Source organism: Limulus polyphemus, unplaced genomic scaffold (assembly GCF_000517525.1).
Source record: "Limulus polyphemus unplaced genomic scaffold, Limulus_polyphemus-2.1.2 Scaffold960, whole genome shotgun sequence".
In the NCBI taxonomy this organism is placed as follows: Eukaryota; Metazoa; Arthropoda; class Merostomata; order Xiphosura; family Limulidae; genus Limulus; species Limulus polyphemus.
The window spans coordinates 177,823-193,976 of NW_013666570.1; the positions used below are offsets into that span (position 1 = coordinate 177,823).

Below are 16,154 nucleotides of genomic sequence, written 5' to 3' on the forward strand. Positions count from 1 at the left end.
ATCTGCGCAGAGCGGTCCTTAACTGTAAATTTATAGCAACAATGATTAAGTATCGTTGATGAATCTAATAATAGAAGAAGAAAAAAAGACTAATTATTGTAAAGACATCAGATCGTAGTGTAAGTTGTTTAAATCCGGAATTTCATGCAATAACTATTTCATTCAGTATTGTTTATGTTGTTGTCATTAATTACCTCTTTATAACTCACGTAAATTTACAAGAAATTTAATCCTCTCTGTTGTAGCATAAAAACAACTTAATCTTATGAAAGAAAAATAATTCATTATCATCTGTAGGTTTAATTTTGCCGATATCTCGCAGTGATTATCCATACAACGCTCTGTTTCCTGTGGACTTGGCCTAGAATATTACAACCTTTCACGAGCTTCCAAAGTATGGCTACACAAGTTCCACGACTCTGGGTCACACTGTACTCGGTTAATAGAGCAGTTTGACAAAAAAAGGAGATCAGGCATGTGTAGTTTTAGAATTAGGTCATATGAGCAATCAGCATCCATTGCAACTTTCGTGCCTACACTCTCCACTGCTCTTGCGCTGCTAAACTCGTCAATAGTACGGTACACGGTTGGTGAGACGGCAAGGAGATATCTTAAGGTCTTTCGTACCGTTTTTCACCGCTAACCTTGGGCACGGAAATTACACACACAAGTTTTAGCTGATCTACTTGCTCAACTTCTGAAAACAATCAGTTTCTTAGTTTTCTGTTTCTAAACAACGATTATCACAGATTACCGACACTTGTTCCTCAGATGACGATTTTGCTGTCCAATAAAATCATTATATTTTGACTCATTTCACCAAATAACTCCTAATTTAGTCGAGTATTTTTATTATCATTAATGCTGTGAGACTGTATTTCAAATAAATGGCTTCAACGTGCCCAATCCATGGAGTACACGATCAGTCTTCCAGAAGGTTAACGTTTCAATAAAGTTCTAAAATATCTTTTGCAATATCATATTAGCTTATTATTTTCACTCCTTTTCCTTTTCAATTTAAATGTTTCGTTTCTGTTTTAACAAAGTATAGAACTTCTAATTTACGAACAGAATCCTGAAGTATTAATAATGATAAAAAAAAAAAACGTGTCCTCAAAAATCAGTAATTATATTGAGAAGTGCATATGGCTGAGAAATCAGTTCTGAGGAAATATGGTCTTACCAAATCTCAGAATACTTTGCAAAGGGCATACATGTAGAGCCTGTTTGATTATTTGCTCGCTTACTATCTGAAATAAAGTGTAACACAGTTTGAACTAAACTGTGCAGAAGCCTAAAAATTAAATGATACTCCAAAAACCAAACCGACAAAATATGGTTTGAAAAACTATTGTCCTGTGATTTAGTTAGTAGTACATAAACAGGCTTTAAATACTTAAATACACAGCGTGTATAAAGCGCCAGTAAATTAAGAGTGTGGTGTAAAAAAGTTCTTACGTGAATTACTATAATTGTATGTTCCTTTACATTACAAGTCACATTAAATATCAAAGAAATGACCAACCACAAAGCATTTTTGTTACTTTTTGGCACTCAAGTGGTATTTTACGTGTGTACATAAGGTAGCTGACGTAGACTTTGTGGCGGTATTGCCACGAAACAAGTAAGTGATAGGTTTGTCAGAGACAACGAAACTCGACTGTCAAGTTGACAGAGAAACGTCATTATTTTCCACACACACACATAATGTGTGACTATGCGGGAGTAACATACTATATTAACATAACTACGGTGTTCCCAGCAGCTGTTAACTGCACTTGAAGTAAATATTCCAGTCAGACTGCTTAATTTCTCATTGACTAAAACTGGAGAGCAACCAGTATTAAATTCAACATATTTATATATATTTATTTATTTCAATATAACAAAACAATTAGACCCATTTTGGCTGACATAAATCTTGAAAGTACAGCATCATCTGAGTAACCCCGTTTACCATACGTTTTTGTTGTTACATGCAACAAATTGTCAGCACATTAAGTGATTGGTTTAGGCATAAGTCAATAAATACGGAGTTAAACAATAACCTAGTGACCAAAAGACAACCTGTGAGATAATGAACTAGAAACTCTTATATGGGCATCAGATGATAACGATATTGCGTTAGGTCGCCTAGAATATATCATTGTGTACTTTAATAGCATAGGCACCGGTTCTGTGACATCATTCTATTGTAAAAACAAATCTCAACCAAGTAATAGCTGTAGTGTTTCAAAATATATAGAGAAAAACATTATCGCAATGACTAGCATATACTGGTTTACGATACCTCTTTTAGATAATATGAAAGTTACAGCTATCTACATTCGCATGGCTACCTAAATGAGAAAATCCATTAAATAAATATTATTCTACAGTTTAGGTTTTACTTATTTATTCAAGAAAGTAACTATTTCCAGCTTTTATCCAAACACGAAGAGAAAATTCATTTTTTTATTGAATTAAACAAAATACTACTGTTTATAACACACACACACACACACATATTTTTAAATTTTTCGTTAAGTAATCTCTTTTTCCACAGAGTGTAATGTTAATATTACTCAAAACAAAATATTAAAATCAATAAAAGGATAACGTGACATACAACTCTCCAGTATACAACTTGAGAGATGGTCCCTTTCAATTTTCACCTCTTGTTAAGTATATGGAATTAGGTCTTCTAAACTACAAATTTCCCTCAACTGCACAAGAAACGTGATAAGTTGACTACTATGGAATATAAAATATTATTTTCTTCTACCAGTTCTAATTTCCGGCAACTAAACATAAATCAATTACACTAGCGAACAAGCAATGTAATCAGATCCATCACTCCATAAACATCCAGATAATTAGCTTTCTCTCACCTCCTGGCATGTAGATTTGAGAATTAATGTTGAGGAAATAGTTACTGAAACATACAGTTTGAGCATTTAACAACAAATAGAAAGAAAAGATGGATGATAACTAATACATAGAGACCAAATCACTTCCCTACGTCAGTGTTTGTGTATGTCATAAATTCCTTTCTTAGTGCTATGTATTTTACATATATAAAAACAATACATTGTGAAAAGGTATATAGAAATATGAGAGTATTACAATATGTCTCTGGTCATACAGTTAATCGTTGGCTGAAGCATACAACTAATTTAAGGACGGTTATTTGGTTTATCTGATTTAAACATTAAATCGAATAAATGCAAGCTTTGAAAATCCACTGTTATAAGAATGTGTTGGGCTGCCAGTATTAAGGGTTGTTTAGGTAGAGAAAGGAGTGATTTCGTTGGGCTAAAAAAAAGACCTTTTTTCATATATCCTTCATGATGTTATTATAAAACTTTTTACAAACACTGCGCACCTCAGAATGAGACTTATGAACAAGACGTGTTGACATTGGTCAGACAAACACCATCCTTGTGTACATTCCATTATAGCCACAAAATTCTCAACCAGACACGATGACACTGGTCAGGGAAACACCATTTATAGTGTATATCATAATATAGCCAAAAAGTTTCGAACTAGACATATTGGCACTAGTAGTAAACCAAGTAGTTCAGAAGAAGTGCATGCATACTTCAATACAAGTCTTAAACATGTAAACCTGGTAACTTTATTCAGTTTTACAGCATAAACAATGCACAACTGCAGGAATATTAGATGCTTTATATATATATATATATATATATATAGCCTGGAATTTTGCCCCTTCTTTGCATAACACATCATTAATAAGTGCAATATAAGAAATAAGTTTTTCTACTTTGAATTACTGCAGACCAGGATTTTTGTTTTTCATAAATCTTCCTGTCGGATAAAATAATGAAAAATTATTTGTCCATTATTATTTCCGTCTCACATTCATATCGTGAAATTCAAAGGTTTGTCACTTGTTCGACTTGTCTAAAACTGCACAATGGACTACTATCTGTGCTGCGCCAACACTAGAATCAAACTCAAATTTTAACGTTATAAGCCCTGGAGCTTACAGCTGAGCCACCAGGGGAGGGTACAAATTAAAGCAGGCGGTAATCGATATACTGATATGCAACACATACACTTAGAGTGTCAAATTCCATCCACGGACATGTATGTGTTTGGAACTAACTCTTAATCCAAATAGTGTACCACAAAAGAAATATTTTGTGCCAAAAATAGGTTAAATGTACACAAATTATTTCTTAATAACATATAAATACTGACTGTTGAAAAAATAACGTTTTTTTTTTCCAAATACCTACGACCTTTTACACCTGTAGTGCGTTTCCTTTGTAAACATGTTTACTGTAAAGATAAGACATAATTTAAAGATATACGTACAGCTGGTTTCCAATTCAATTTCATGCTACTTGCTGGTGTTTAGTATATCGGTTAACACGTGGTGATTGATTCAGTGATAAGTATAGTTCGTTTTAGACAACCAAGTTGAAAACTACTTACTTGGCCATTTACTCCTAAAAGTAATGTATAAATTTTCAATACTTGTTAGAAAGTTTCACTTCAATAAACTTCAGCACGGATCTTTATATTAAAAGGTGATTCTTGCTGAGATACCTGTTATTGGAGTAATCTCAATAACCCTAAACTATTCTAATCAACGATCTATAACTTTTACGGGAATTGAGAAAACACATTTAGACATTTATGTATACAAACGGACGTTATATTTCAAATGTCAAAAATACGACTTCAAAGATTTTGGCAGAATAATTCTATCATTAAATAAATTCCCCAGTTTATATCACGCATGCCAGTTACTTATTCTATAATATGAGAAGTGTTCTTAGCACTAGTATTAGTAAATCACCAAATCTCTAAAACGGCTTATAAACTAAATAGAATCTGCAACTTACTGAACGTTTATCAACCTAGATGTTAAAAAACAGATTTCAATGTGAGTGTTGTTAGGCTTTTGGTAAGTAAATAAAGAATTGAAAACAGTATAAAGTTTATTAGGTTTAGTTCTCAAACCTACTGTGTCTATTCTGCCTAAAGTTCCATTGAAACAACTTACAGTTTAATCGTTTGTGGATGGTTGTGATTACGGTCAGTCTCATAAAATATATTTACGTCGTTAATTGAATGAACTGAAACTTTATTCTACTTTTTAAGTTTTAACAAGTAACTGAAAGTTGACGTATGTATAATTAAAGCAAATAGAACTTACCAGTTCACAACTGACAGCAAACAATAACTAGAAGTATTCGCAGGCAAAATCTACTGCTTGAGTGACCCCCTAGTTTATAAGTTGACCGGAGAAAGTTGGTCAAAAGACACTGATTAGCGCTACCTACTACGTCACGTGATCAGTCTCAACACTGTGACACCAAAGAGTTGGTTAATAAGAGTAAGTCCCGTTCAAGGGAGGATGGGCTCTCGAACATCAACAAACAACCCACTACAGTATGTCTGGCATGTAAAAACTTGATAAATTAGCTCCAAAACTGATTATTTGAAGCACATTCAACAGTTAAAACCCTAAACATCTTTTACCCTAATAGTCAATTAACCAAAATTTTCTTGAAATAATGCTTGCAATAGGCTTTGAAATCTACGAACGACGTCAAGGACAGGCGAGGCAGACGACTGTTTCACTCAAGACCAAGGCTGGCCAAATGCCTGAACCCAGATACAACCTTACCATGTGCGATTCAGTGATACTGAATTTGCGCGTGCGCACACGTCCTGTCATAACCGAGTTCCTAAGTAGGCCAGCAGGCTGCAGCTCAGAAGGTCTCGAGGAGGTGTAATCGTAAACCAATCAGCATAAAGTGTTTGGCTAGTGACTTGCGAATGCTGCCCTCTGTGAAAGGATAAACGTGTCAACCATTATTCGAAGCAAAAATATATATATATGCGTTTATAATAATTTATTTCTTAAAGAAAATCATGATTTTAAGAACTTAACTAAATATTATCATAATGCAAATATTAATGATTAGTTGATAAGCAAGTTTATTTTGTTAATCAACTTCAAATTATGTATTATCGAGGTTAATTCCTGTGAAAAGGCTTAACATGAATAATGTTTGATAATAACGGAATCAAAAGTCAACTTAACATTTTGTCTTATGCCATTGTAGTAAAATGTTTAACATTCTAAAAATGAAAGAAAATTATAAAACATAGCTAAAAATACGATGGAGGGTGTATCATTTGTAAGAGTTTTTATAGAGTTGCACACTGAGTTTGACTAAGTTGTTTTTCGTATTTCTTCAGAACCATTGACTGTATACTCCTCTTTCCGTTGTAGATATTTTAACAATTACTTTGAAAAGTGAGTGCGATAAAACGTATCATTCGAGTTTAAATCTTCTAAAAACAGACTACCCTTTAAACTTAATCATACAAGTTAAGCCGATTAAATCTGAACTATGTTTCAATCATTAATCTGGCAGTAGATGAGTATACATTGTAAATAAATACGGATTTAATTTAGAGTGTCAGTGAAGATATACGGGCCGTACACAAGTAAGAAATGATTTTCAACGCATTTCTCATTATTTGTGAAAGCTAAAAAAACTACAAAAATGTTATTTAATAGCATTGTACATGCTAAGCTAGTTAGCAGTTCTTTTTCAAGCTGGTTGCCAATATACAAGTATTTTACCCATATCACGAATCACTTTTTCTATATTATCCAGGTAAATGTTTGACATTCTACAGAGCTGCTTTATAAAATCTGTTCACAATTCAGCCTATGCTTTCATAATGGAATAATAGAATTAAAAACATAGTCTTATTGTACTAAAGCTGATACAGTACAACTTAATTCAACTCTTTGTTAAACCTCATAATGTGTTATCTCAGAAATAGTTTTTACTTTTAGTTTAGGCCAGTAATGCATTTACACGTTTAAAATGTAAAAATAGGCGTAGATACAAAGATAAAATTGTAAGATCTGAGTTGGAACAACTGAGAACTTTCTGAGAAAAGTTTGTTAAGTAATGTGACATTTTATTGATAAATCACCACTTTTTATTATGTAGAAATGAATGAAACGTGGAGATTAAGTTAATTTTAGCTGTGATGAGAGGACGTAAATTATTATTTTGTCATTATCAAACGTTCTCTTAATTATGTTAAATATGCTTTTGAAATGTTATTCAGAAAGATGAAAAAGAAAAGAGTCCCATCTCTTTGTAATTAAGCACAAAGCTACACGATGGGCTATCTGCCCACCACGGGTATCGAAACCCGGATTCTAGCGTTGTAAGTCCGCAGACATACCGCTGTGCCACTGGGGAGCGATTCCAACTGAAAGTGAACGCTGTTTATATATTACTGGTATTTGCAATACATAAAGCTAGTTTCAAAATAAAACACGACATCAGATACGAAACTACCAACCTAAGTTTACATGTGATCTTTGTGTTTTTTTAACTCAGGCAGCTAGGATATCATTTACCATAGTCGTCATTTCTATTTTTTTGTTTTGTTTTTTCATGGAGATGTTACATTATCTTTTTAACATATAATTGTTAGATTTTTCAGACTCGAAAAGATGAATAAACAACTTATTCAACGTTTTTCCATTAAAAGCTAGGTTATGTTTTGCACTTATCAAAATCTGATAATTATGTGTTTTGACAGCCTCTATTTTCCTTCGGTAGCTCAGCGGTAAGTCTAAGGACTTAATACGCTAAAAATTGAGATTCGGTACTCACGATGGACAGAGTACAGATAACCCATTGTGAAGCTTTATGCTTAATAAAAAACAAAAGTCTTTTGTTTTTCGCTGATAGCAAGGGCTTTTATTGTTGCAAACAATCATATATCATGTTTCAAACCTTTATTGAAAAAACGAATGTTACAGAGTTTTCTCCAAAATGAGGACGTTATTTATTTTTGACTGACATTCAAACATTTTTTAGATATTTATCGCATTTCTTTTTAAACAAAGGTTTCTTAGACAGCACTTAAGACAGTTCTCACCCATTGAAACTAATGAAAGTAAACAATAAAAGCTTTGTATCTGAGATAAGCGTAAAGGGAAGATTGTATAGACATAACTAAACGGAAACTCGCAAGTCTCACTTAAGTAACAAATGTAGTTATTCATCAGTTAGGTTTTTCAGTAAAGGCGGTTTCGACTTTAGAATGAGAAAAAAATCAAGTATTGAGATTAAAGCTGTTTTATGGGTTACAAAATTTAAAGCGTTTTTATTAGATTACTTTTACTAATTTCTTTACTTAACTTTCTCATCAACGTCTAACGAATTAGATAGAAACTGTGTTATAGATTTCTGTAGTTCAGGAAACTAAGTACATTTTATTGTTGACTTCAAATGGAAAATAACTCACTTATTTAACAAAATAACCTTTTTTTTATATCCGCATCCACAACTACTATGCTCTTCACTGTAAGGATGTTATTTGTGTTTTCTTCGTACTAAAATACTCGGACAATGTTTATCAGTTGTTATGAAGCCTGGAAGTAAAAATGCACTTTTTATTTGAATTTTGGAGCAATTAACAGAATATTCATCTCTGCTACCCTACTCTGAAAACCATATAAAACATGCCCCCACCTTCTATTGGAAGTTAAGTAAATATTTCCCCCCTTTGGTTTAAAGTTATAGTGTTTGACTTTAAATTTCATAAATATTAAATATGACTTCTTTCGACTTCTGGAAGACATCAAGTTTTTTCAATTTCTTAGAATTTAAACTCTAGAGCTAACGGATTTTTACATTCATAGGGCTATTGATTGTACTTAATATATTAAGTTATATTCATGTATGTATTTTTGAAGGACTAGAGGCTAAGTTTGTGAAACAGAAGTCCCTTGAGTGTAATTACATGAGTGAATATTTAAGTTTATGATATTGTTTCTGTGTGTGATTGAAGAACTATTTTCAAACATTAAACCATCTTTGGTGAACATAAGAATCAATCGATTGCAATTTAGAAAACGTATAGGTCAAAGGCGAATTCAGGATATATATATATATACATACACATATATACAACAAAACTCTTCTTTCAAACTATTGTACTTTGTCCAGAGTTGGTATAAAAGATCAATAGGAACAAAAAATAAGTTATCAGGTTATTGAATTAGAGACATTTTAAAATAGAATCAAAAACACAAATCTTCAGTAACTGCTATCAAACACATTGTTGAAAACTTTTAAAATCTTTGACATATACCTAGAATCAATATTTTTGAATCCAAGATTTAATGTAGACCCAAAGTTGAAACATTATTTTTCTAAAGAACGTAATAAGATATATATATATATATATATTTTCTTTTAGTGTCTGGTTGAATTGGATTTAATCTAACAGGAAACAACATTCCCTTGTATCTAGAACCCAATCAATTAGGTACTAGAAGACACCCCCCTTGTACCAAGGACCCTACAAGGTATCCAATGTATCCAGGATCCAGGCAAATAGGCAATAGAAGGTAAGTAACCCATGTATCAGGAGCCAGACAATTAGGTACTAGAAGGTAACCCTTGTATCAAAGAGCCAGCCAATTAGTTACTAGAAAACACCCCTTGTATCCAGAAGACAGTCAGTTAGATACTAAAAGATGGTCATTTTATCCAGGACCCAGTAAATATTTGGCACTAAAAGGTATACCTTTTCATGGAATATAAAATTTGTCACATATGTTCGTCAAAGTGAGCCAAATTTACTATAAAAAAAGATTGAAAGGCATACTGAAAGTCACCATATAAGCGACTAAATTTGGATGAATATATGTTAAAGATCAAATTGGAAGCAAATAATAATAGTAGTAATAACGTGTGAATGCATGCCTAATATGTTTATCCATAGGCCTGGCCTATACAGAAGTCAGTTTCATATAGGTGAACGTGAAAACAATTCAAATTGTGTACACTTATAAAACAAAAAATATGGTTGTATGGAAAGCATAAAATTTAAGTAACAGTTGGAAGGGGAAACTACTAAGATATAAGTATGAAAATGCCAGTTGCATAAACACGACTAAAAATAGGCCTGGGAGTGGACATGCTCCACAGAACACTTTATAAATCATTATTAACGTCGACGTAAACTGAAAACGTTTTCTATAATTTCACTCACACACGGTACATTAATTGAAGTTTGTTGTATAATTAATTACTCGACAAGATCAGGCCTTCTCTTCAGTCTCTTGTTATATGTTATAGTAGCTATCTTCTGTTGTACACAAATATGAAATCAAAGTTATCTGTGTAACTATATAGATTAAGGAAGGTAAAAACTAACGCAATTACCATAAGAGATTTTGCGCCATGATGCACTATAAACTAGCAGGCAGTGAAAGAAATCTAACATAAGAGATTGCGCGCCATGATGCACTATAAACTAGCAGGGAGTGAAATAAATCTAACCTAAGAGATTGCGCGCCATGATGCACTATAAACTAGTAGGGAGTGAAAGAAATCTAACCTAAGAGATTGCGCGCCATGATGCACTATAAACTAGCAGGGAGTGAAAGAAATCTAACATAAGAGATTGCGCGCCATGATGCACTATAAACTAGCAGGGAGTGAAAGAAATCTTACAAATTTTACGAGGAAGAATTTGCATTAACTAATGAGTTTAGCATTCTATAAAGAAATAACACACATAACCCTAAGCCTGGACAGTTTTAGATATAAGAGAGATTTTAGTTTAGTCATGAAAATCTTTGACAAAATTATCAAGGCTTAACAAAGTTTCAGCAAGATCTGTGATAAGATTTTAGCTGTGTTTTTTAAAACAACTTCGTTTTTTCAGGAAAGTAAAATCAGCATGACTGTCATAAGGTACAGGACGAACAAGGGGTGTAGGGGGAGGGAGAGTTACTCTGTGTCCCTTTTTTACTGTAATGGCACGTGTGATAATAGAAGTTTATTTTTTAAATAAAGATTTACTTTTGTGTCTTTTCTTTGTAACTAAGCACAAAGCTACACAATGGGCTATCTGTGCTCTGCCCACCACGCGTATCGAAACCCGGATTCTAGCGTTGTAAGTCCGCAGACATATCGCTGTGCAACTGGGGGGCCTTTTTGTGTCTACTGTTTATGAAAAAAAGTCTCCCTCCCCCAGTGGTTCAGCGGTACGTCTGAGGGCTTACATCTCTAAAAAGTAGGTTTTCGTGTCCACAGTGACCAAAGCACAGGTAGTTCATTGTGTAGCTTCGCGCTTAACAACAAAACGAAAGAAATCGTGGCAAAAAAAGTTTTTAAAAATTTACTTTCGAAACGATGGGTTTTGTCAACTCTGATATTTTTATACACTTCCCCAACTGTAGTTTCGCATAAGTATTTTGAACAACGATGAGTGCCAGAGAGAATCTTTATTTGTACTTAAAGGCTTTTTTTTCCTCTCTGAAAGCAAAAGTAGGACAAGCTGTTTTTAGTTCTTCACTAAGCTAAGTGGTGTCTTACCCAGAGCAAAAAATGTCCTTATTTCATTTAGTCATGAAATCAAAGATTTAAGGGAAATTGTATGTTTTCTTTACGCAGAACAAAATCAAGAAAATTAAAACCTTCTAGAAGCTTTCTGAAGATCATTTAGTGATTATTACGACGAACATATTGAATGAGGATGGGAGATTTTGTTTAAGTTTTGATCCTATTTAGCACTCGCTTTAGACTGCAGGAAGCTTCGAAAAAAAAGTACATGCTTAATGTCAACAGTGGGAAAGGCATGGATGTCCAGAGAGCCAAGAGTTTATGATTTATTTTTATAATTCAGAGTGAGTTTCTTGCCTACTACTCTGCTATATATATTGAGGTAAAAGAAAGAAAAATTAATTTTTAAATTCAAAGCTGAAGAGCATATTATACACATGTTGACTAAACGGTCAGGTCAAAGACTCCCACCCAGGATTCAGGTAGAGGCGTCCGTAATTTTGAAGTATACCGACAGGAGGAAAACAATCAACTAACTGAACTTAATTTTTATTTATTTATTCCTAAACTACAACGATAATTTAACTTAATACGGAATGATAAAACTTCAACCTATATCCTTTCAGGTTATCAATCAGTTAGAAGGGACGATAACCGATTGTCACTTTTCCGATGATTTGATACCATTTTTTTTAACTTTTTTCCCCCCTGTTTTCTCTAATTACTATCTGTTAAACATTTGCATTTGAAAGTAGATTTGTGTGACATAATCATTTACAAAGTTATGAACAGTCGTTACGTATACAGAGTTCCTTTAAGTTGTTTCTCGTTGTTAACTACACTGATGGTTAAAAAAATTATAGAAAATGGCATCTCAATTTTTAGAAATACATAAGATCTACAGTTTGTAGAGTTAGAGTTAAAACCCTCAATTTGTTATCACGTGTGTAAATTTCAGATTTCAATTAATCAACTAGGTAGCTTTTTTATTTATGTTTTTCTAATTTAAGACGTGATTAATAACACTTTATTAGAATGGTTTGCACACATTAAAACAGTGGCGTGTCACATTAGACACAAACCTTCGCACCACGAGCGACATATTTAGCATTTATATATCTTGTTTATGGTGAAATACCGACTATTTAACAGCGCAATTCTGGGGGAAATAGTATTTCATGAAACGAGATTATTAACAGTGCAGAAACAAAAAATACAACATTTCAAAGGAGGAAGGCTTTAATGTTCTCGATTGAAGTAGAGCGACTAGGGAAGCAACACTCCAACCGACATCCATAAATTGAAAGCTATGGCTACAGAATAAAATCCTCCAATTCATAAATACACGAAGATGAAGATGAGATGTCTACTAGCATCGTTAAAAAATATAATAAACAATAATTTGAAGTTTATGAACGCGCACAAACCTAAAGTTTATAATAGTCTAGTCAGATCTCGAAATTAATAGTCATTTTCATGAGAAATATGACCAGAGAAACTGAAATCACAATAGTCCCATTCGACCACACACCTCTGAAGTCTGCTTTTGGCCTTTGCTCTGCTTAAACGTAGTCTTAGAAACCGACGTCTCCGTGCAGTGGAGGGTTTGTGGAAAAAGTGTCAAGATGTGTGGTCTAAGAATGGTCTCGCCATCCTTAGAAGGAGCTCGTTTTAAGAAATTACTGTGTCGGGCGATATTACGTAACCATGATTATTAGAAGGAGGAGCACGAGCGATGATGGAGGTGACAGTTTCAACGTCAGAACTGGACCTGGAACATCGTTCCTCCAAAGCTCATTTTACCTCAGTAGGCCCTCGAGCTACATTTAAATCTTCGGCACATAATACTCAATATAGTAACATAATCAACCATATTCTTGAAGACGCGACCTGAAATTGGTAATTTATATATCCACAATATAAGTCTATTTTCTTATTAAAAGGTTTTAATAGTGTGTAGTATTTATATCATATTCAGTAATATGTTATTTGTAAAAACTCTATATGCCGATATATATTATGCTGCAAATATTTAACTAGATATTGTATAATTACATCGTATTCTGAATTAACGGGAGAACACTTCAGACTGTTAAATTTATGTGTTCTTGTCACAAGGAAACATGTGTTGGACATTTAGGCTGGTTTATTGAATCTACTTAGGACAGTTCTGAAACTTACCTTTATTAAAGGAAAACTCTGAATTTCAGAGTTGTCGAACCGGGTTCGAATCCATGCGAGAGCACAAAATATTCCCAGTAGTTTAAGCTGTGGGTGTGTTATAAGAGGAACAGTCAATACCTTAGTGTAGATAGTGGATAGTAGGCCGCCTTCCTTCTGGTCAGTAATTCAGAAGTAGAGCCGGCGGCAGATAGCCTTAGTAGCTTTACCGTAAATACAACTATTGAAACTACGACTACTGTCTAGACTGAGATTTAACAAAGTAATATTCAATAAAGGATAGGAATATCATGGCAACAGCTGAAACGGATTTCATAGCGCACATTGTACGGTTGTTTGTGAATATTAATTATTACACATTATTGTAATTTATATCACACATGACGTTTTCTTTGTGTATATTATTTATGTGACATTATTGTAAGTTATATCATATATTCTAAATTTTTACCTGTATATTATTTATCATACATTATCGTAACTGATATCACACATGACTTTGTTTGTGTATATTATTTATATGACATTATCGTAACTTATATCATGCATTCTAAATTTGTTTCGTGTATATTATTGTTCCACATTATTATAACTGATATCACACATGACGTTTTGTTTGTTTATTTTTATAGATAGCTGATGGTAGAATATGTAAGTTCAATCTGAATGACAAACATTACGTTTATTACTATCACCAGTGTATTTCCGTTCTTAACTAGATTCTAGTTTCCACCTAATAAAACAATGTCAGTAATGACAAAATATTCAAATATACAAGGCTCAGTACATAGAAAGAAACGTAGTCCATTTACGTTTCCTATACTCTAATCAGATAAAGTGCAATATTTCAAATAGTATTCCGGTACTTTAATAATAAGGTTTTTTTTAAAAAATGGGGTTAAGGTTTTAGCATAATTACACAAAAATACTATTTGAAGTTATAACAAAATAACACAGTATAGTACATTCACTTTTTCTTTCATCACCATAGGTACGTGTATATACTTATATGGTTGCTTTATTGGTATATTTCAGATAAAAGAATTATTAACGTCACCCTTCCATAACTCCTAAAAATAAATCTTTATTAAAGAATAGTCTCTAAAGCTTTCTAAGTTGTCTTGTAAATATTGTGCATGTAGTTAGTGACGTCCTTATAAACTGGATTTATAAAGGTCATAATCTTTTGATAAAGGTTACTTACCTTAACAGTTTTTCTGTAAGGCTAATGTATCTTGGCTTTGTCATGCCCTCCTAGAGTGAGGTTATACTCAGTTCAAGAGGTGATACAGAGACTTGTAAAAAGTAGTATGAATTGGGGGTTTATTTCCCCTGAATATGCATAACAGAAATGATCAATTGGATAGGTAATCTAGGAATTGTAGGATACTGCATTAGGACTTTGGTCTGATTTCAAAATGTGGTATCATCATAAATCTAACTGTTGTCTTTGTTTTGTGTTGATGTGCTTACAACCAGTTCAAACAGCCAATTGTAGTCAAAATAAAAATCCAATAATATTCATTGTGTGAATAATTTTTTTATTTGATTTGTACATTTGTTTTTTGCTTGATATCAGTGTGCTGTCCGTGTTAATCATATTCTGTTGTGTATTGTTGATATTTACAACTTTCTGTTGGGTACTGATGTGCTCAGCTTAGATGATAACCATTTTGGAATTTTCTTTTCGGAGTTTTCCCTTTTAAATATTAGAAAACACGTTCACATTTTGATTGTTATTTCTTTACCAAGTTTTTTCCTGCAGACAAGGCATATTTATTTTACATTTTGGTCTTATAACGCTACCTGGGTGGTTCACTCGATATTTTCTTAAACATATTAGCCTTTAGTCGTATATACAAATTACAGAAGCTAGTAATATTTGTGTATATTTTTTATAATTACGTATGATTACCTTTGTGATGTATGTATATTCGGTATTTTTATGAGCATTTGGTTATGAATTTGTAAAGACGTAACGTATACCAAATTTATTAGTTATATATGATATAAGAATTACACCCATCAAAACATTTTACCACTGATTTATGAATATACGGAATTTCAGGTAATTTGGTAAGGTCGCTTTTATTTCATATCAGATGTTCATTTTTAATTGAGTTATTTTTATAGCTATAATCCTTCCGGATATTGCTGGAAATTGACACGTTTTTAGGTAACCTTAAGATAAAATATCTTAGAAATTGTTAAGTTAATTAAAAATAAATTTTATTATCGATCGAAAGATTTACATAACAGAGAACTTCAGAGCAGAGGTACCACGAATCGAAACGATTAATTATTTTATAGTTAATATAAACGACTTGTTTGTTTGTTTGTAATTAAGCTCAAAGCTACACGATGGGCTGTCTGTGCTCTGCCCACCACAAGTATCGAAACCCGAATTCTAGCTTTGTAAGTCCGCAGACATACCGCTGTGCCACTGTGGGGCGATATAAACGACAGCCATACGTATAATAAGGTAACAAAATATTGGAAAATATATTGTTTGTAAAATTTTGTATTTTTGTTTTTTTTAGTGTAAACCTTAAAAATGGGCTAACTGCTGTGTCCACTGCAAAGAATCGAACCCGAATTTTATCGTTTGTA

General features: G+C 32.8%; 1 protein-coding gene across 2 annotated transcripts in view; it reads right to left on the reverse strand.

Annotated features, from left to right (window-relative positions):
* LOC106461441 (ecdysone receptor-like) overlaps nucleotides 1-5,655 on the reverse strand; it is a 96,732-nt gene extending 91,077 nt beyond the window's left edge. For both annotated transcript variants that reach the window (XM_022388419.1, XM_022388418.1), the window contains exon 1: nucleotides 5,174-5,655. The gene's annotated coding sequence lies outside the window, so the exon portion shown is untranslated. The remainder of the gene's footprint in view (nucleotides 1-5,173) is intronic.
* Nucleotides 5,656-16,154: the final 10,499 nt, after the last annotated feature.